The sequence below is a fragment of the Sturnira hondurensis genome, unplaced genomic scaffold, assembly GCF_014824575.4.
Source record: "Sturnira hondurensis isolate 20B ecotype Veracruz unplaced genomic scaffold, ASM1482457v3 Scaffold0006849, whole genome shotgun sequence".
In the NCBI taxonomy this organism is placed as follows: domain Eukaryota; kingdom Metazoa; phylum Chordata; class Mammalia; order Chiroptera; family Phyllostomidae; genus Sturnira; species Sturnira hondurensis.
Genome location: NW_028079480.1, coordinates 3,502,417 through 3,523,908, shown reverse-complemented (window position 1 = coordinate 3,523,908; position 21,492 = coordinate 3,502,417). Strand labels below are relative to the sequence as shown.

At 45.5% G+C, this 21,492-nt stretch overlaps 1 protein-coding gene across 31 annotated transcripts in view; it reads right to left on the bottom strand.

The window, feature by feature from the left end:
• Positions 1-21,492, bottom strand: part of SORBS1 (sorbin and SH3 domain containing 1) — a 229,659-nt gene that overhangs the window by 143,339 nt on the left and 64,828 nt on the right. For all 31 annotated transcript variants that reach the window (XM_037050873.1, XM_037050870.1, XM_037050874.1 and 28 more), the window contains exon 2: positions 20,479-20,564. The gene's annotated coding sequence lies outside the window, so the exon portion shown is untranslated. The remainder of the gene's footprint in view (positions 1-20,478; positions 20,565-21,492) is intronic.

Sequence of the window (21,492 nt, the reverse complement as noted above, 5' to 3'; positions counted from 1 at the left end):
ACTAACAGCCAGTCCAATGGCCCAGAATCAAGGACCTACACAAATTGGACAGGGGGACTTGAGCCGGATCTTAAAGGACAGACAGGTTTGAGTAAAAAAAAAAAAAAGGACTGGGAAGAGCATTCCAAGTGACAACAATGGTTCCTATTATCCAAATAGGTGTTTATAGAATCCCAGCCTTTTGTAGCTGGGAGGGACCTGGCCTGCCCAACACTCTGGTTCCTACATTTGAATGTGGGTGTGACTGCTATTTCGAAAATTCACAGCAAAACACTTAATGCAAAATAAAGAAGCTCCTTTCCAAATAAGTGATTGGGAGGATCTAGCTAAGGTCTTCCTGCTCCCTTTCCAGCTGTACCTTACTTCCCCTGCTCGCCCTCCCTGCTCGGGTGCCCAGCAGCCCACCTCCGAGCCATAAACCAAGGGTCAAACAAAGCGGGCCACTACATCCACAAGCCAACAGTCTCATGCTTTTCTTAGGAAGTGGGTGTAAAACTGTAGAGCTGTCTTCCTGTGAGGCCTGTTCCAATGGAGCTCTGATGAAATGAAACAGGTTCCACACATTCCTCCCACCCCACTGCTCCCCACAAAAAATATCTGGGAAAACAATTTCCACGAGTTGGCTATAGCAAATTTCCTCAAAGGGAGAACCAAGAATGAAAATACCTTTCTCTGTGATCACTTCAGGGGCTACCATAACTCCCTGAGGCTCCTAATTCCAATCTTGCAATGCTGTTGCTAGCTACTGCTTTTCAAAGAAATGGTAATGACCTCCCTGGGGTAGGGAAATGGAAAGCCTGCCTCTCACAAAACTCAATTGCTGGCATTCATTGAACATTTGGTTAACATAAGGTAGGATATGGGTGTCAACTACTGAGACATAAAATGCCCTCCCAGTGAAGGCAGAGAAAGCACACTGGTAAAAATCCTAAGGCAAATTGGGAGCGGTGTGCAGACGAAGAGCTCTGGAGCTTCAGGTGGCGGCAGTTACTTCCTGGGGACTGCTGTGTGGCGGGAGGGAGTGCCATGCAGGAGAGGGAAGGTCAGAAGCACTGATGGTTCATGAGCACCTGCCCTGTACCATACACTGTCGGGTTCTTCACCTGCTCTCGCTTGTCACCCTCATAAAGTCCTATGAGGGGGACCAATGTCTCCCTTCACAGATGGGGAGCCAGCGCCCTGGAAGGGTAAGTGACTTTCCCAAAGTCGGACAGCAACACCGACATGAGGGTTTCAGCTCTGGTCGGTCTGAATCCAAAAGGGCTGGACTTCGATGATGTAAGACTTACAGGTGACGTGGGACCCTGTAAACTTCCCCCGTCAAAGTCAACTAAATCAGGGTAAGTACACTCTCCAGTCTTTTCCAAAGATTTAACTTTACAATTTAAAAATGGTAAAATCATGATATAAATTTGAGTCACACACAGACACACGAGCTGTATATGTACCTAAATGGAGTTCATGGAGTTCTAAATTAGTTAAGTAGGGCGGGAGGCGAAAATTTGAACCATTTGTTAAAAATTATCACCATGGGCAATACATTTAATGCCTTTGAAAAAGTTCGGACACATGAGTATAGGGGCCTGAAATACAATCTTCCTTCTTCTCCTCCAAGATGTTACACAAATGCAACAAGGAAGTGGAGAAGGGGAAGATGAATGTGGCATTTCAGTCAATTTAGGAGAAAAACCCCACAGGCTCAAAAACTATGTTCTGGCTTGTAAAAGCCACTAAGAGTGACTCGGAAACACTTAGAGATAAGTATGTCTTAGAACTGAGGGGTTTCCACATCACACATATGATAATACTAGTAAATACATGCAGATCTGTCTACCCACCCAGCACTGGTCTATAAGCTTCAGGGTTTGGTTTTTTAAATCCTCACCCGAGCACATGTTTACTGATTTTAGAGAGAGAGGAAGGGAGGGAAGGAGAGAGAGAGAAAGACAGAGAGAGAAACACTGATCAGTTGCTTCCCATATGGGACCCAACCAGGCATCAAACCCGTGACCTAGGTGTGTACCCTGACCAGGATCAAGGCTGCAGCATTTTGGTGTACGGAGCAACACTGCAACCAACTGAACCACCTGGCCTGGCTAGGGTAAGCTTTAGTGTTTTTAATCATCGCATCTTACTATGAGATAAATACTATCTTAGAAATGAGGAAACTAAGGCACAAAGAGATTAAGTAATCGCCAAGACCAGAGTATACAATAGTAAACGGAGACACTAGGGTTCAAACCCAGGTCCCTGGGCTCCAGAGCCCACTCATCCTGCCGACACGGACCACCTGTCCCACTGCACATGTACAGGATTGTCACTATCCCATGGTTTTAGTGGCAAAATATTAGAATGGCCTAAATATCATTCATGGGCAATTGCGTGTTCTGACACATCTTACTGAATGAAAATAACAAAACTATCAGAGATCATGAGGTAGCCTGCAATGTGAGATGGAATGATTTCTAAGATTATGGTTAAACAGAAATGCCAAGTGTAAAACACTGTGAAGAGCATGATGTCACCTGTGTGAAGAAAACAGAGATACACATATATTTATAAACTCAAGAGAAAATCTCCAGAATAGCATACAAGAAACTGGTGCCCAGAACTGATGTTGAAGAGAGAGCACTAAGCCCCTCAACAGGGGAGAGATGGAAGATTACTCTCACCACAAATGTTTCTCCAGTTTTTGAATTCTGAACATGGTCATGTATCTCCTACTTATTTGAAATAAAGAAACAAAAAATATTTGAAGAAAATCAATGACTTGTTTTCCAACCTAATTCGTAGTAGGGAGGGCAAGTAGAGTAAAAGTGATCAGAACGGTCTCTTTTTGACAATTCTCTATTCACCCCATCGAGAGAAGTGAGTCATTTCCTACAATGTTTTATAATAGAGATTCTGAAAGGTATGGAACCAAAAGAGGAGGAGGAGGAGAAGAAAGAAGAAGAAGGAAGAAGGAAGAGGAGGAGGAGGAGAAGAAGAAAAAGGAGAAGGAGAAAAAGAAAAAGAATAAGAAGAAAAAAGGGAACAAGAAGAACAAGAAGGTGGAGGAGGAGAAGATCGCGCCATCTACTTTGTTAAATTCAGACTCCTGTTTCTGAAAATGTAGCGGGCAGATAGCAGAACGTAATTCCCTGCGTAGATGGTAGCAAGGGGTGTTTCACTGTCTGTGCATGAGAATGCAGGAGAGAGAGCTAGGAATCCCTTAAAAAATAAAATGACGATGGCAGGTAACGACCCAGCACGACCGCTGTGGGGCTAAAATAGAAATGGGTATGTCACCTCCATGCCACTGAAGAAACGGAATCTCTCATGTCCTACAAAACACGCAAGGCATCTTGTCTTGCCAAATTTAAACGGGGACGTTATTTTTGAGTTACTATAATTAGTTCCCATTTGTCTATGAATCAGCCTTTATGAGGCAATAGCATCTAAGCCCTATCAGATGAAACCCGAGGCGACATCATCGCTGTTTATTATTTTGAAAAGAAAGAGAGGGTGCCAAGTTTCCTGCAACACCCAATTCAAACACTGAAATTTGGAGGACAGAATGTCCTGTTGTCCCCGTTTGAAGATAGGAGTATATTTTCATGTAATACAGCAGTCCCAGGTTCAGCTGGCAACAGGAAGGAATGGAATTCCAGAGCTCAAAAATAGGACTTAAGTACTAAAGCACCTTTCTTTGTTCCTATAGGATACTATTTACATTTTAACCTCTTATGTTGCGGCATGTTTAAGAAGAGCCCACATTTGTGAACAAACACGAAACATTTTCACCAAAAGATACCGGCCTAAGTGGGAAGAGACTGGCAAATGCAAGTGTTTTTAGGCTATTTCCATGTTCCTGATACACGGCTTTCAGAATTCAGTTTCTCACAGGCCATGACGAATTTCAAGACCAAATATAAAGACAAGGGGAGGGGGAGCATTCCTACTTGGGCTTGAATGGGTCTTTTGAGGTGTTCTGAAATCAGGTATATAAATACGGTAGAAGCTTGTGCTCTCCAAAGGGAGTCCAGCCAGAGGACAGGCAACACTAACCAGGCGGTTAGAGTCTGGAAGAGGCTTACCCTGGCACGTTCGGAAGTCCCAAAGGCCCAGTGGGAGGTACACACCCATTGCTGTAGCTCACAGAGACCGCTGGTCTGCACCAGGCCAGGGGTCCACCATAGCTCATGTGAGGGGGGGAGGGTGTGGGCGCAGAAGAGGGAGATCCACTCTTCACTTGCCTCAGATTTATTTGCTGCCAGATTCATTATATCAAAGCCTTAACATATTCACTCACACCCATGTGGCCTGGGTAAATGTGTGCAAGTTCACCTGTACATTCTCTCCCAGCAAAAAGCAGGGGATTGAGCCCCCGTTCCAGTATTTACCAGCCAGCTTCCCTTCAGCAAACCATTTTAACACATCGGAATTTCATTTTTATCCTCCAGTACAATAGCAACAGAAAATGGGGATGGGGAGTGATACTTGCCCATCTAACCTCACAGGGACTCTGTAAGAATCAAAATGAAGTCCTTAATAATGGTTTTATGGCTTTTTAAATGTAGCAAACATTTATATAACACTGTGAGCCAGGCATGAAGTACTGTGAAATTCTTACTTTTAACAACTCTCTGATATACATTCTATTATTATCCCTGTTTCATGGATAAGAAAACTAAGGCCCAGAGAGACCCAGTAACTTTGTCAAGGTTACGTAACTAGGAAGTGGGATTTGAACTTGGGCAGTCTGACGCCAGGGTCTGCGCCACTATATAGTAGTATGCCGCCTATCATCATCATAATTGTGATTATTATGAATACCCTCATATTAATCCCAATTCCACAAATGAGGACAATGACGCTCAGAGGTTGTCACCAGCCAAGATAAGATCATTAAGCAAGTGCAAGGCAGAGAGCCAGGATTTGAAACCCAGTCCATGACTCCAGACCTTTTACTCTTAACCACAAAGTTAATAAACTTTGATCCACAAATATTTACCCCGCACCTATTGTGCTTGAAAACACTACTTTTTAAAAAGGTAAGAGGTGGTGGTGTTCTCTCAGGAGCTGAAAGCCTTCCCTATCACGTCCAGGCTGCGGCAGCTCCACCCACGATTCCAGGGCAAAGTCTGACCCTGTACACATAAGGCGCCCGGGGAAAACTGATGCCCATAAGGATGATGAGGACAGAAATATTTTCAATGTTAGGATATAGTTTCAAAAGGGAATTAGACTGCTCAGTTTGAAGGGGGGAAAGCCCCACAGGGCAGAATGCCAACACAGTTTTTAAAACAATGTGAACAGGTGTGGTCTCTCTCAACAGGTGGCATATGTTAGGAGCCCTGTTCATTCCTAGTGACCTTTCGACTCCTCAGGTAGGGTGACCAACTCAGCCCAGTTCTCCCCAGACTTTTCTGGTAGACTCTTGTCCCAGGAAGCCCCTCAGTTGGCCACCCTAGAGGGCAAGTATCAGGTTTTATACTCTTGACCTTCCTCCCCAACCCCCTGGTTCTAGCAGAGTGCATGGCAAATAGGTGCTTAGTCAGTCTCAGTTGGGAGGACAGATGGAAGAAGCAGTATTTCATAGTACTCACTTCCATTGTACAAGGGTTGCCAAGCAGCGGTCCCCACACTGCTGAAATGACTATGTGAGAATCATTTCAATTGGCACTTTTATTGTTCATATGCAAATGTGCATTCCTAAAGTGGGTCCTTTAAAAATCTTTTCCTAAATCAACATCCCTCACTGAGATTTTTCTTAGTAAATCCTTGTCCATAGACAGTAAAGAGATAAATTTCAATCCAGCCCAAGTCATAATGATCCTAAATCTGTAATAATGAAATTAAGATGTTTTTCTTTATAGGAATGACAAGTCTAAGATGAGGAAATGCGAGGCGCTTCCAGGTGCCAGGATAGAGATGCTCCTGGACTTACTCATCCCAGAACAGGATGGGCCACTCTAAGAGAGGGCGCCTTCCCAATACCCAGTTCTTTTTGCAGAAAGCTGGGGCACCTGGCTGCTTGGTTCCCCGGCTGATACAGTCCTCAGAGTTATCATAAGCAAGACCTTCCAGCCTCCCTCTGTTCTCCGTTCCCCAAGTGTCCAGCTTCCAGCTCAGGCAGCCCATGCTCTCTGCTGGCCCATCCCTGGCCAGTTTCCTTCCTCTGGTTCTCTGACCCGGGGTTGGGTGGCCTTGGTCTTGTGCCTCAGCTCAGGGAGAGGCCCAGATGCTAAGAATGCAGCCCTGGCGGAAGTACTAGTGGACCCAGCCCCACCCTGCCCTGGGTGGGAGTTCTGAAGAGATGGTCTCTTGGGGGGTCAGGGCGGGAATAAAAGTTATGGGCAGTCTGTAGGGCTGAGTGTTGTCCTGAGTCACTAACCCAGTCCTGCGTGGTCATGCCAGGCAGCCTAGGGAGCCTGTCACAGCTTAAAATTAGAGAACATGATGATGAGAAGTGCAGTTCTCGGAAGGGCAGACAGGGAGGAGAGGTTACCCGAGCTTGGAGAAAAACTCCTGCACCGTCACAAAGGGCGGTGCAGACTGGAGCTAGCAGAGCCCCGGAAAGTCCTTTAAATGCCTGCAAAGCTCCATCCGCAGGCCTGGGCCACAGGAGGAGGAAACAGTCAGGGCTGAACAAAAGACAGTAGGCTATCTGTCAGTCAGAAGGAAGTCCGAAAGGCTAAGGTCTGGGATGAGTTAAACATACGAACAATGTAAATCATCATCAGGGAAGGTGGGTTTGAGGGGGGGTTGTTCTGGGTTGTTTTTTTTTTAAAGCTATGATCAGAGCAAAGAAGTAAAGCAAAGAGGTAATAGGCCTGCTTGTTTCAGCCAGCAGATTGTTACGATGGTGAAAACAAGAGAAACGGCTCCTTGCGGTGCTGTTTCTACCTCTTCCACCTGAGAGCACGTTCTCCACACTGGAAAACTCAGCTTGGTAAGAGGTGACTGAAGCAGAAGACAAGTGTGGACCCAAAGGAAAGCCACAGCTGCTAAGTCAAGTCAGGTTTTCAGGCTCAAACGAATCCACCCACAGGTAGCCAAGGTGTGAGCAGGTGTCAGTTACCTTCCAGAAAGGAATGGTGTTGAAAGATGGGGAAGGGAAGGTTCTAGATGTATACCCCAAGAAGCTTGGCACCAATGTCCAGAAAAATTCTAGCCTGGAGTATTCAATAGATGAGTATCTGAGAAAAGGAAACATGGCAATCGCCAAGAACTGACGTGGGTTCACTACAAATAAACACCAAATTAACCAGTTCCTTTTTTAAATTTTGATTTATCAATATTAGACCAATAGTTCAGATTATTGTAACCACCTGAGCCAGGTTTTAGCAAAGAGCCCAGTGATAGTCTTGTGAATATGACGGAAGAACCTTGAGCAATTACGTGGGTTTATATATAGACGATCGAACCATCAGACCACCACAGGCACATGGATTTAGTCCCATCCTGGGACATTCTGGTCAACAACTCATGTCTAGAGGTGACACACATCCAACCTGTGACATGACAAAAGCTGGATTGTAAAAATCCTTCAAGGAGGCAAGACAAATGAATCAAGTCTAACAAGGGTGAGTGTAAGACAGCTACACGTGACGTCTGCATGTTTCTGGGGGAGCTGGGGGGCAGCACTTTGGCTGACCACATGCTCCACATAAACTGAGAGCCTAACATGGCCACTGAGAAAAACAGTCAAGTCTTGGTTGTGTCAGGGTCCTTGTGATGATCCTCAGACAACTTCTGGGAGGGACCCCAACACACCTCTGGGATGCCAGGAGAACCTGTTATAATGTTCTCATTCGTGACACCACACAGAAAAATCACACCTGGAGGGTTGGGCTGAGGAGAGGCCACCTCTCAAAATATCCCTTCAGGTCACGGCCCAGCAGGGTGACGGCTGACACCTTGGAAACACCTTCTGCTAGATACCCACGATAGTCAAAGCTGTTCATCTCGAGACCGCTGCTCTCGACATTAACCAGCAAAAGGACCACAGCCCACGGGGATGGGTCACGGAGGGGTGGATGTCAGGAGCATTTTAAAACTGGTGACGTCCTTCTTACCCAGTGACCTGGGAGTGACAAGCCAAGATCCCTGAATGGAAACGCCTGGTTGGACTGCTGTCTCAGCTCATCAATCAGACAAGAACCTTTGGAGTTATTTTTTCCAAGGAAGGGGTTGTCCCTGAAGGAAATGAGTAGATGCCAATATTAGAGAATACAGCAAATCAAAATACTTCCTGGAGCAGTCCAAACCCTTGGCTGATGTCCTTCCAGCTCAAATCTTGTGACTCAGGATCAGCCCAAAAGGCCCAAAGTGCCTTCAGAAACCCCTAAGACCAAAGATACTGGCTCTTTCCAAGCCACAGGATTTCTGAGCTGAAAGGGGGCATTGGACATCATCCAGTTCTCAATTGCTTTTTAAAAGGGAGGGATATGGAAGTACTGAGGGTAGGCAGTGCTGCAGAGATCCCTAAAGTAATGAAGAATGGGAAGACCCTGGTCTCTAAAGTACTTTTTCTAAAAAAGAAACAGAATGGGCATTCTAGCCAGGCACTGTTTGGTTAGTTAACAGAAGAGCACAAAGGTTCAAACCAGTCTCTCCCACCCCCAGTGCTCAGTGAGTGAACCTTCCCATCCTGGAGCTGAGGGGAGGTGCTATGGACCAAAGGTGATGAAGAGAGAGCCCAGAAGATCCGCTGTGAATGGGAACCAACCTCACAAAACTGTATCATCCATGAACAGGCAGTAAGGGAACCAGCCGCACCCACCCTTGGTCACGCTGAGACCGAACCCTAAACAGAACACGCTGAACATCGAATATGGTCCAAAAGCTCGGAGACCAGTGTAGAGATAGAAAACACACAAACAAGCATTTCTAGCCATTCTATCTTGTGTCCCATTCTGTAAGGAGAGGTCTAGAAACCTAACAAATGACTTTTTCCCTCTTTTTTTTGCTGATACAAAATGATTCAGATGAGTGTCCACTTTCTCTCTCTTAAGGCTTCTTTTTCAGTGCTCTTGCTCCAAGGAAGAAAGGTCTGTTGTGCCTCACCAGTCTCTAACACATGCTGCACCAGGGCAGTCTGGATCGGGAGAAGCAGAGACAGCAGCCAGAGGCACTGAATGTTTGAACTACAAACTCTGAATCTGAGATTCCTGTTTACTTAGAAACGGTTGCTGATGCCTGTGCCGACCAAAGATAAACTCGGACAAACCCGGAAAGGGAAGGGGAAGCAGTGAAGTAAGTGCTGTTGTAAACCTGGCACCGTGCAGAGGAAAAGCTCCTTGGTCATCAGGACACTGTTTTCCTCTCTGCAAGAAAAACGGGGTAGCAGGCCCTGTGAGCAGCGACCGTGGCTCTAAACAGGAGCCACGTGGAGGTAGAGGCTTGACATCTTTACACACTTAGAAGTCATCCACAGACACACGTGGAGACTGTCGCAGGGCAGAGGACAGAGGATGGCACTTGGAATGGGAAGAGGTACATCTTCGTCCTGGCTCTGCCTCAGGCGAGCTGGGCGCCATCAGGGCAGGCGCGCAGCCTCTCCGTGTTTCAGATCCATGTGAATCACAAAGTGAGTTGGCCTAGCTGATCTCGTCACTTCTTCCAGTTTCAACATCCTGTTACACTATTGCGTTAGCCAAAAAGTTCATTTGGTTTTTTCCGTAAGACGATAGAGTGCTAAGTTGTTTTTAACTTCATTTGAGACAATTTTGTTAGATTGTATTCTGACAGCTGTCATATCAGCATGTTTAAAAACACTTATCAAAACTGGTGAATTTTTGTATAGCCATTTTAATATTGAAGATGGAAGGAAGTAAGCAACATTTTCAGCATATTATGCTTTATTATTTCAAGCAAGGTAAAAACACAACTGAAACGCACACGAGAAAATATTTGTGTCGTGTATGGGGAAGGTGCTGTGACTGATCGAACATGTCAAAAGTGGCTTGTGAAGTTTCATGCTGGAGATTTCTCGCTGGACGGTGCCCCATGGTCAGGTAGATCATTTGAAGTTGATAGTGATGAAATCGAGACATTAATTGAGATCAATATTATACCACGCAGGAGATGGCTGACATACTCAAAACATCCAAATCAATAAAGTTATTGGTGGAGATGAAAGATGCATCTTTCACAGAGAAAGCCATACAGACTTTCTGACCAACCCAGCACTAATACTGCAGAAGAGCAGTCACATCTCCATTCGGAAAGCATTGGTGGAACACCCCCTGCACTTGCGGTGCTCCGCGGGCCACTGGAACAGTCTCGCACTCGAAAAAATCTCTGATCCACACACACCAGCTGCCTGTAAACGAGCTGCTAGAGTACGGAGGGGAGACGTGTGGACAGGGAGAAGGGTCAGCTGACCCAGCAGAAAATGGAGCACGAGGCAGTCAGGAACAGCTTCTCAGAAGTGTGCTGCCCAGGCCGGCACTTGAAGTAGGAGGGAATTAAGCCAAAGGAAAGGTGAAAGGAATAAATGTACAAAAGACACAGGAATGGCCCACAAGGGCGTGCAGAGGGGGAGCAGTTCCGAGACAAAGGGTCTCATAAGCCATGCTAAGAAGAGCTATTAACGCCCAGCACTCCCAGCCCCCCAACTTTCCCCACTGTTCACCTCAACATCTCCTAATACATTCTCAGGGCGGGTGTACGCCAGCACAAGGTCAATCACCCAGCAACCATCACACCCCTGACCCCCAGCCTCTCCTTTCGACCCTGGTCATACAGCAGCCACACCTGCTGTACACAAAGGCTTCTTGATAGTTGCTCAGCAGGCCTTGCTTTCAGCTCTTGCTCGGCCCCAAATGCCCAACCCACGGCAGCTGTTCCAAATAGTTTCCATCTTCCTCAGAGCTGCAACCGCATCCCACCCAGCCCACTCATGCTCAGTAGATGATCCCCACCTCCTCTGTTCCTGGCTGTCTACGCACAGCTCCCGTGGCAACCCTCTGCCCACCCATCCTGAGTTCTTTCCTCAAGAGTCCAGGCTGAGCTGTGGGCATCTGTGCCCACAGCACAAAGTACAGAGGAAAATGGAGACCACGGTCATCACCCAATGCCAGCTGTTGCCCATGCATCTGACTGGGCTCAGACAAGCACACCTGAGTGGGAGAGGTACATGAATGTACTCCGCATGCCAAAAGGCATTATGCAAATATCATTAGCAATTCAGTCACTGTCGGCTGAATTAATGAGTAGATATGTCAGTGAATACGATGTTCCAGAGGTAATCTAAAGAGATGCAAAACACACAGTATCTTCAGGTACTCAGCCTGGAATTCTGCCCAGAAGATCCTTTCTGCAACACAACGGCCAGGCCGTCTCAGGCCCGGTCTCAGCTCCCTGCTTCGCTCCTGTACAAGCGGCCCATTGAATGCCAACCCAAACAGCACTGAATCATTTTAGTGCCAGTTATTTCTGAAGTAAAATTCCCAAAGCACACTCAATACAGTTAATATAAGATACACACTCCGTAGGTTGAATATATACTGCATACGTATTACAGTGCATATTTATTTTTCCAGGCTCTAAATGCCACTACAGGCTCTCGGCCAAGGGGATGGAGCACCACAGGCAGGCAGGCAGTAGCTGGCGCGGCCCTGCCTCGAGGCGTCCTCAGCGGCCTCCACGTCACCACCCCGTGCTGGGCATGTTCTACAGCACGCACTGTTTACTTTGCTAAAAACTTTGCCACGTGTTTTTTGTTCTGGCCAACAATTCTGACACATAATAGTTAAGAGATGGTATACAACTAGTGTTAGATCTAATAGAAAGAAAGAAAGGAAAGGTAGCGGGATCATTTCATAAGTTATATAAATGTCTAACCTCTATGCTTGCTGCATACCGAAACTAATGTAATATTGAATGTCAACTGTAATTGGAACATAATAAAGATAACTGTTAATAAAATAAGTCAAAACAAGAATTTTATTTAAAAGAAATAAAAGTGTCACCCAGAATTATAAAATTCAAGTGTTAGGGCAGTCAACCAGTGAACATAGGTCAGCTTATAAATCCAGGAACACAGTCTTTGGAAATAGTCTATAGGAAGACAAGAACATAAAAATCCTGCCCAGTTCACCTCCCTACTAAACAGAGCAATGGAGTTCTCCCCCAGTGCGGCGGGTTCCGTGTTACACTGTGAAGACAAACTTCATTAGGCGTAGTTCTTTCATGTTTATCACGGTCACCATGAGGAGTGAATAATGACATTAGGAACCTTGCTCCGTTGGGACTCTGCTCTTCCAATCCCCCAGAAATTGCCACACGGCTAATACTCTGGTTTCCTGGAACTCACGCCCAGTGCTGAGTGCTGTGTGGGACAGAATGGAGAATTCTAGACTGTTAGAGTTGGAGGGGAACCCCAATACAATCTTATTTTATATAAGAAACAAACTGCCCTGGCTGGTGTGGCTCACTGCACTGAGTGCTGACTGTGAGCCAAAGTGTCACTGGTTTGATTCCCAGTCAGAGCACATGTCTGGGTTGCAGACTAAGTCCCCAGTAGGGGGCATGCGAGAGTCAACCACACACTGATGTTTCTCTCCCTCTCTCCCTCCCTCCCCTTCTCTCTAAAAATAAAAAAATAAAATCTTAAAAAAAAAAAAACAACCCAAAACTACCCTAGGTTGTCCTAATGTGGGTGGCAAGTCAGGGCCAGACAGGTGGCCAGGGTGAAGATTCCAGCCTCTTCATCCCCGGCCCAACATGCCAAGAGTCCTTCATGGGCTCTCCCCCTAAAGCCAAGTAGCTGAAAATGAAAAAGCGGTCAAGGTGCTGCCTTCATCCTCATTAGCACATAGTTTCCAGAAGTTTACAAAAATAGTTTTAGGAGGAAAAAGGCATTATTAGGAGAAAGGGAAAGTGCTGATCATAATAGCTCATAAAATGGGAATGACTTAGATGAAATTCACAGGGTTATTCAAGTGTTAGGTTGGTTTGTTGACTTTGTCTTGTTTATGTGGTGCTCGTTTCCCGTCATCTACTGGGGCACTTTGGAAGGCGCCACCTTCCAAACAGCTAACAGCCCTCTTTTCCTAAGATGGTGATTTCTGTTATCTAATTATATAATTTTTGTCTGCTTACTGTAAAAGGGGAAAAAAAACTCAGAAATGATCAGCTCCTTCAAGTTCAGTAGTTCAGTTCTATTTGAAAAAAAAAAACTGGACCTATTTGAAAGCAAATGTAATTAGTAGATTTGTATAAATGTTCCCAATATGGTAATTTTATGAGCAAACCATATTATACGGAGTACATGACATGTTTCAAAACTAATATAATGGTTTGATATTTTTAAAGAATACCAAAAAAATCATATTATTGCTCTCTTTCCTTCCTCTCTTATTTAAAAAATGCATAAATCTCTTTAAGGAGGAAAACACTGGTTTCACAACGCTATTGCTCCAACTATTTTTCTCCCCATCCTTTCAAGTTTAGCTTCTCTTATTTAAAAAGGACAATACTAAAACAATGTCTTGCTACCTCAAGATCCCTTGATTTTTCAAGGTAAGATTTTAAACTGAAGTTTTAAGTCAGGGGTTATAAAACAAAAAGCCCGAGAAGGTCCAACAGGCAAGGGGCGGTATGGGAACTGCAACCCGCTGGGGCTCACGTGCCCCCACATGCAGGGACTAAGCGTGCAGGTGACAGTCCCTTGCTGGTCCACGCAAGAATATGGCCCCACAATGCTACAGAGTGTAATTGTCAAGTCAGGGGAAATTCCCTGACCTTTACAATGCTGGCCACTTCAAAAGCCTTTTAAAAACTAGTGTTTTGTGGGCAGCTAGTTTGCAACCTACCACCCAAAACAGAATGCTAAAAACATGATCCACGCAGGGGAAAAAATACAACATCTAGAAACACAAATTTTGTTGAAAAATGAAGGTTGATCGCTGTATTTTTTAAGAACCTATATTCTTCTATATTAATAACCTTTCTCTTTTTTTTATAAAGCTTTTTTATTTTAAGATTTTATTTATTTACCTTTAGAGGGGAAGGGGAGGAGAGAGGGAGAGAAATATCAATGTATGGTTGCCTCTCATGTGTCCCCTTGCTGGGAACTGGCCTGCAACCCAGGCATGTGCCCCAACTGGGAATCGAACCGCGATCGTGTGATTCGCAGGCCCACACTCAATCCACTGAGCTACACTAGCCAGGGCTAATAACCTTTCTCTTGGCCAGGGGAGAAGGGAGAAAAAATGAAATCAGCTGTTAGAAAACAAAAAGGCTATAGATGCCCCTACTTCCTTTTTTATTAAAAACAATAGCTATTCATAGAAGAGTATTTTCAACTTTGGAGTCCACGTTGGGGCAATTCTGGAAGCTTCCAATTTCACTGAAGTTTGGCTGCCTTGAACACACCCATCTTCCGTCAACTTTCTCCGTCTAAGAGAAATGCCACTCCAGTGCAGCGCCCTGCTGATCAGAGCTACCGACACACAGTCTCGGTCATTATGGTACACTATCGGTTTGTGTGAGTGTTGGAAGGCTTGATGACTGGCAGGGGAGTATCACCTCCCAAAAAGGTAACATTATCACATATGCAAATAGTGTATGTTCGTATGCGTCCTAGGGGAATTCTTGACCCCTCCTCCCCAAAAGCTTAAGAACCAATGACCCAATACCTATCTGATTATAACAATGAAAGTTTAATTGCATAAGTCCAAGCACAAACAATGCATTTGATTTTTCAAAGCATTCCTCTGCAGGAACCATTTTTTTATTTAATCACTGCTGTAATCAGCAGACCAGAGAAAATCTCTGAGTCAGGAAAACAGAGTGAGTCATCTTGGAGTTGTTAAGGAGGCTTCAGGATGAGGGCACTGCTGTGAAGTAGGTATCAGATGGTGCCTCGTCTAAATTAGTCAGCGGAGCATTCAGAGTGATTTCATCCCGTGACGTTCAGTAATCACTGAAGAGGAGGCGGATCTCCTTGTTTTAGCGACAACCCCAAGTACGATCTTGTATTTACTTCCTCAAACCAGGGGGAAGAAGGAAAAATAAAGGTGTATTTCACTCTCTATTTGTAGTCAGTAGATGGAAAAGGAAAAAAATATATATTGGCTTTAAACATGGTTGGTAAGTGGGATTACAACTTTCCTGTTTGTTGAAAAAGCACAAAATCAAACGTGTAAACCTCTTGGAGAAGCACCGACACCTAAGAAATGTCACTGATGCATGAAACAGGTAGGACACAATGATAAACCAATGCAGCAGCCCAAGGAGATGCTTGCAGAAAATGACCCCTGCAGAAGCTGCCCCAACAGCACACACTCCAAACAGCAATGAGGCGAGCAGCAGCGTGCATTCGAGACGCAGCCCAGACTCCACTCTCAGAAAGGCGACAACTTGTGCAAATTCCCTTTCAAGCATTTTCCTACAGTAGCAGAGATGCTGAAGACAAGGAACATGAGTTTGGGTTGCCTTTAAATTTGGCTAAACTCTGGAGCTGGAAACTATCAAAAACAAGGGATTCCAAATCCCCCGTCCTGTTCCACAACGCAGCAAGCCTTTGCTTTGAAGGGTGGCAGAGAGCTGGCCAGTTGAAACGTCCATAATTTGCGGCTTGACTCCTGGCAATTACAGCTCACTTCTAATCCATATTTGTCTAAAGTGGCTGAATCAAATATTGACTGGAGACAGCCTTAAATCCTTTGTGAAAGGAGGGATGGGAGGAGGAAAGAAACTGGCCTGACTAATCCCTAACATGCAAAAATTTTAAATTCAACTTTTAAGAAGCCCAGTCCCAAGTTGCTGATGAACACGAAGCCTTGAACAAATAAAGGCCATGGGCAGGGAAGAGGCAACACCCTTGGTCAAAATACACAGCAAACAACAGCACGCAGAAAACCAATCCGTGAAAGAACTTGAGTATTTCTAGATCGTGTGGAAGGCCTAAAGAACACACCACTATGCTTGTTAAAGCTAACACAGCAACATGACACAAAAAATTAAAAGTCTAAATGGGTACACTGTGAAGTCAGTTTCCTTCTTATACCAGCGCCTTTTCTACGAGGCTACTCACCTCAGCGCCTCATCCTGAGAAGGTCTGCAGTGGAGGAACAATGAACCACAGTCCTGCTTTTTAGCATTAAGGAGGACACCGCCTTTGTTCTTTAATGGTCCACCACTTTAAGTCTCTAGGGCCACCAGAAAGTGCCATCCTTTCATTCCTAGAATCACTTACCGAACAAGTAAGTAGGGAGGAGAAATCCTCCCCAATAGGATTGCCAGTAAGTTTCATTTCTCTTTTAGCTTTTTTAGGTTCCACTCTGTGGGAACAGAGGACAGATGAAAACCAGGGTTGATGTCACTCATCGCAAATACCACTTCACTGAAATCTTCATTTTGCCATAAACTGCTGATTATAGATACAGAACATTATATAATCAATGCTCACTTTTCGGAGATTAGAGGCTAAAGAAGTCCCACTGAGATATTTTCACCGAAATACGAGGGTCTGGAACTGCATGTAAAAGCAAGTGCAGGCTGCCCGGGTCCCGAGCAATCTGCAGCAGCAGCGCAGAATGCTGGGAATCACACGGCCCCCAACAACCGCACTGGCGTCCTGTTCTTCTGTCATCCCCACAGAAGGCCTGGAAAGGCCAGGCCCGGGAGAAAAAGTGGAAATGTTTTCAGAGGGAATCTTGAGGCTCTTCAAAGAAGGCTGGAGGGACAGCTAACTAGGGGTCTCACCAGGGCAGCCAGAGCTGGGTGGGCCCAGCTCAGGGCAGGAGAGAGCAGGCTGGCAGGCTCCGACGCAGGAGCTGTGGTTAGGGAGCCACGCCGTGCGGGACGGCAGGACTAAGGAAACTCCCCAGTAAGCTCAAAATGAAAAACCTGAGGAGCCCCAGTGAGAACATGCAGGAAGCTCAGTAGGGCACTTGGCCTGGGGAATGGACACAACCAGACGTAACATCCGTGTTGTAGGCCAGAAGCCCACAAACCCATGAAAATGGGTGGGATTCAGAGCAGATTTCCTCTCCTCAGTCGACAGCAGTAGAAGGACATGGGTGGTACGTGAAACGCACACACATCTATTGCATGACAAGAATCAGAGCACATTTTTGCTGCTGTTTATTCGTAGCATTTATTCTTGCTATTTCAAAGACATCCTAAATACTCCCTAAATGGAGGTACTGCAAATTATGGCGCCTACTGGATCATCTTCATAAAATTTTATCACCTCTAACTCTCACTGCAAAGGAGACTGACTTTTCAGGCATGTTTTTCACTTAGTGAACCCGCATTTAATGAACTTTTGGATGACATAATTACAGGATGAAAAAAATCTGAAGCACTCACAGTGAATTAAATTCAATAGTCATCAAAATAGCCTGCAAAGTCCCGGTGCATATACAGAACAGTGCAGTCTACACGTACTGGCAGAGGGGGCCAGATCTCTCTCCAGCCAAAGGCACAGCCACGTGCCAGCTGCATAATGCAGTTATAATGCACTTAGCCGACCAGACTTAAAATTATGCAATTTAAAACTAACATTCTTTCATTTCATATATTTTTGAGGTATAACTGACGTACGGCACTGTATCAGTTCATACATGATAATTTGATATTTACATATACTGTGAAATGACCATCACAATTAGTCTAGTTAACACCTGTCACTATACATAATGACAGGTTTTTGTTCTCATGATCAGAACTTTTAAGATCCACTCTCTTAGCAACTTTCAAATGTGCAATATAGTATTATTAAATATAGTTGCTATGCTGTACATTACTTCCTCAGGACTTATTTTATGATGGGAAGATTGTACATTTGACTCACTTTGCCCATTTTGCCCACTCCTCACCCCCCGACCTCTGCAGTCACAACATGTTGTTGGTATTGAATGTAGGAGCTAAAGGAATTTTCTTGTTTCAGGGGAGTCACAGTATTTCCAACGTTTTTATATAAGGACAGGCTTTGTTCCTACTCTTATGTCACATTATCTTATTTAAATAATTTATATTTGCACAACAGGAAATCCTACCATAGTCCTTAGCATGGGTCTTCACTTACTTCTTAGTAGGAATTTTACATGGGAAATCCATGCTTTGCCTTCCCTCTTTTCTGTCTGAATTCTGTCTCTCCCTCTTTTCTCTCCCTAGATGGTCTCATCCAGTCTCACCACTTCAAAGACCATCTATGTTGGGATGACTCTCAAAGGTACCATTTCCAGCCCCAGGCAATTTTACATCTCTGTGAGAATATTAAATGGGAATCTCAAATGTAATATATCCCAAACAAAACACTTAGGGTTTGCCTAAACCTCCCCCTTTGCCCCCTAGCTCAGTAAATAGCAACTTCATTCAACCCCCCCCGAAAAAACACCAACTTATCCTCGACTCTTCCTTTTGCTTATACCCACACCCGACCCAACAGGCTCTCCCGTCTATATATCCCGACCTTCACCACCTCACGTCATTCTGAAACCAACACAATGAGCAATGCCTGGACCACCAGAAGAGCCTCCTGGAGGTTACACTGACTCTTCTCTTGCCCCCAAAGTCTATTATCCACTCAGGACCCAGAGAAATCATTTTAAAGTACAAATCAGATCCCATCACATTCCTCAAACTTCCCGGGGGTAGCCAGTCATGCTCGGAGCAAAACCCAGACTCCTTATCATGGCCTACAGAATCTGGCTCCCACCTACCACTGACCTCATTTCATATCACTCTCCTTCCCATAACTACCCCCATCTCAAGGCCAGCCAAACTGGCTGCCTTCCTGGTCCTCTCTCATGCCAAGCTCCACCATCATCAAAGGCCTTCCTTTGAGCTGGCTGTTCCCTCTGCCTAAACACCCCTCCCCAGATTCTTCCACTTCATTCTGATCGCTGCACAAAACAAAATCTTTCTCCCTCTTTCTCCCTGCCCACCACTCCACAGAAGCCTCTTCAGATCACTCTTTCAAAAAAAGGCCCCATCCTACCCCTCACATTATTTTTTCTAAGTTATATGTTCTGACCAGGAATTGAATCCATGACCCTTTTGTTATAAGACAATGCTTGAAGCAACTGAGCTACACCAGCCAGGGCACTTTTTTTATATACTTATTACTACCTAAAATTATACCACCTATTTAGTTATTTGCTTCATTCATAAAACACCATTTAGTGAGCATCCACCACAAGCAAGGTACTCTTCCTAGAACCAGGTGATACCAGCAATAATAAGACAAGCAAAGCCTCCTGCCCCCAGGGAGCTCACATTCTTGGTTGTCACCTGTACTCAAATCTAAGCTCCAGGGAAACATGGATATAGTCGGTCTTGTGTCACTGAATCTCTAGTGCCCAGAGCAGTGCCTTGGCACAGAGTGGGCATTTAATACATACTTGTTGAATAGGCAAAGTGCCCCACCCATCTGCGGCCATCTGCTTCCCTGGGGACTCTCACCATAGAGCTCATCCTGCTTACCAGATGGGACTCCAGTTACAGGACCCAGAATGTCCATCATGTCCCTTTAGACACAGTAATCTGAACAATCAGCTTTTCAAGCCTGGGATGGGTCCCTAACCCTGGGCCTGCCTGCCCCGACTCACTGCCCTTCCTTCCTGCTCCAGTGCTTAGCACGCTACAAGTTCCCTGGTGGTCATGCCACTGCGATGTGTCTCAAGGGACACAAGAGCACCTGGTCCACATGGTGGGAGCTGACCAGGCAGTTAGTGTCAAACAAGCCAACTTTTCTCAAAAGAGTGTCTGGACTCAAGATGCACAGGTCTCACTGCCGCCCCGGCTCACGGCGGCCCTGCCCCTCCATAGCTTGCGTGAGACCTCCAACAGCAATCAGCTGCAGGCCTCGACGCATTCTCTTCTCAGCTGCGGAACACATCACTGTTAAGGACACGTCTTTGCCTCCTTCAACTGCCACAGAGGCGAAATGTTTACCTGTTGCGATGAGTAAATAAGTTTCTTTCTAAAAGGAATAACACTTGTTAACTGTGAAATTATCTGATCGCAAATAAAAACAAAGGTAACAATGAAATGTAATTAATTCATCTTTCAAAAAAATACAGCAGCTGCCGTGGTGGGAAGAAAAAAAATAAATTGCAAATCTTCTGAAGAACCACTCTGGGGGCCTCAGAAGACAGGTATTGAAAATTCACATTTTTGTCATGTGCTCATGTTTTATTTGTTAGCTTAGAATTGCTGTGCCAAATAGGATTACCTTATACTTGCCAAGCACTTTATTTATTCCCTTTGAAGCATTCTCACAAATGCAATCTCTTTTTGCAGGGCAGGATTCATTTCTGACTGGGGCCCAGACAAGTCCAACTATTCATCTAATATTCCCACAGTAAAAGTGGCAGAGTACATCAGGTACCAGAACCCAGGTAGGCCTAGTTCCAGCCCAGTGTCCTTCCTTTCCATAATAGAAAGGACAGTGTGGTTCCCTGAAAACCACATCCTACAGTCCACTGAAAATGTTTCTTTTTATGGAAGAAGAAAAAAAACACATATATTCACCAGTGGTTTGATGTGATGGAAGGATGCATTGGTCCAGGAGCTTGGGGCAGAGAGAGGGTCTCATAAACTTCCAAAAATGCCAATTCCTGCAACAACAAACATACAGAACATCTGGTATGAATCAGGCACCTGCAGCCTCTGTCCAAGGTCAGTGCACCAGTGAACCCGACATGGTTCCCTGTAGAATCACTGGATATTGGGCAGAAAGAAGCATTAGAGATCATGCATAGGACATCCGCCAAGATGGAGGCATAGGTGGAAACACTGTGCCTTCTCCCACAACCAAGTTTGGATACAACAAAAGTTTTGGAGAACTAACACACACCCAGAGGCCAGAAAACCAAATTATACGGAAGTCCGACAGCTACAAACCGTTCAACGAGGACGGTAAGAGGTGGAGCCAGCAGCGGAGCTGGGTCAGGCAGGGCAGACGTAGGAGCGCAGGCAGCCCAGAACTAGTCGGGGTGCAGGGCAGACTGACCAAGGTCGCACATTCGCGCACAGTGAGACGGACCACGCAGGCCCCGGGGGCAAACCCAGTGGTGGAGGGCTGACAGCGGTGGCACACTCGCGTGCCGTGGAGCGGGGCGCGTGGCCCTGGTGACGGTGGTGGCTGCAGTGCTGGTGGGGGTCGTGGCGGCGGTGGGCGCCGGAGGGAAGCCATTGTCCCTCTTTGACCCCGCTCCCACATACAGCGTCACAACCCAGCGACTGAGTTGCCCTGCTCTGGTGAAAACCTAGGGCTCCGATCCTGCTACTTAACAGGCAAGAACAGCCCAAAGGATGGCTCAAGAAGAACTCAAAGTCCCAGAGCCAATAACTCTAAGCGACCAACAGATTGCCAGCCTCTCAGAAGCCCAATTTAAAACACTATTTATCAGGATGCTCACAGAATTGGTAGAGTACAGTCACAAATTGGAGGAACATATGAAGGCTAAACTCATTGAAATGAAGGGAGATGTCCAGGAAACCAATAGCGATGGAAAGGAAACTGGGACTCAAATCAATGGAATG